Source organism: Rousettus aegyptiacus, unplaced genomic scaffold, assembly GCF_014176215.1.
Source record: "Rousettus aegyptiacus isolate mRouAeg1 unplaced genomic scaffold, mRouAeg1.p scaffold_m13_p_1, whole genome shotgun sequence".
NCBI lineage: Eukaryota > Metazoa > Chordata > Mammalia > Chiroptera > Pteropodidae > Rousettus > Rousettus aegyptiacus.
This window is the reverse complement of record NW_023416284.1, coordinates 13,457,873-13,459,013: the sequence shown is the minus strand read 5'-3', so window position 1 is coordinate 13,459,013 and position 1,141 is coordinate 13,457,873.

The window sequence follows — 1,141 nt, the reverse complement described above, 5'->3', positions numbered from 1 at the left end:
TGACGCATGCACACAATCGTGGAACTATTGCCATCACTGGGGTAAGACACACTTCGCTCAATCTCCAAACCACCGATCTGTATCCATCACAACAAATTGTTTGCATTTCCTAGAGTTTTACATAGTCACGAAGCATGTATTTTTTTTTTTTTTTTGGCCTGGCTTCTTTCAATCAGCTTAATTATTTTGATTCATTCATGTTATTGCACATATCAATAGTTTATTCATTTTAATTTTGAGTCATAGCCTCTTGTATGAATATACAGCAATTTGTTTATCCGTTTATCTGTTGACGATAAACGGTTTTAGCTGTCCAGGTTTAAGCTATTACAAATAAAGCTGCTATGAACATTCTCGTACAAGTTTGTGTGAACACACATATTTCCTTTTCTCTTGGCTAAGTCCCTAGGAATGAAATGGCTGGGTCACATAGTAGGTATAAGTTTAACTCATTGAAAACTGCCAAATTATGTTCCAAAGTGGTTACGTTATTTTTTCATTTCTACCAGAAGCATATGAGAGTTTTGTTCTCACCCATATTTGGTACAAATGGTCAGTCTTTTTGATTTCAGCCATTCTAATAAGCGTGATTGGTATCTCATCGTGGCTTTAATGATCTGTTCTCAGATCATTATTTTGAACATCTTTAATGTGCTTATTTGCCATCCATATACCTTCTTTGGTAAAATGTCTGTTCAAATCTTTTGCACATTTTTGTTGTTGTTGTTGTTGTTGTTGTTGTTGTTGGGCTGTTTGCTTTCTTATTATTTTTGGAAGTTTTTTATGTATTCCAGATGCAAGTCCCTTAGCAGACAAGTAAATGGCTTCTGTCTGTGCCTTATCTTTTTGTTTTCTTAATAAAATCTTTCCAAGAGCATGTGTTCTTAATTCTGATATAGTCTAATTTATCTATTTCTTCTTTCGTGAATAGTGTTTGGTGCTGAATCCAAGAAATCTTTGCCTACCCCAAGGTCACAAAGGTTTCCCCCTATGTTTTCTTCTAGAAATTTTATATTTTTATGTTTTACATTTAGTTATATGATCCATTTCTATTCCATTTTTAAGTATGAAAATGCAAGATGCAAGATATAGCTCATAGGACAAAAGATTCAAGCTTTCACCATAAAGAAGGCTGTTTGTT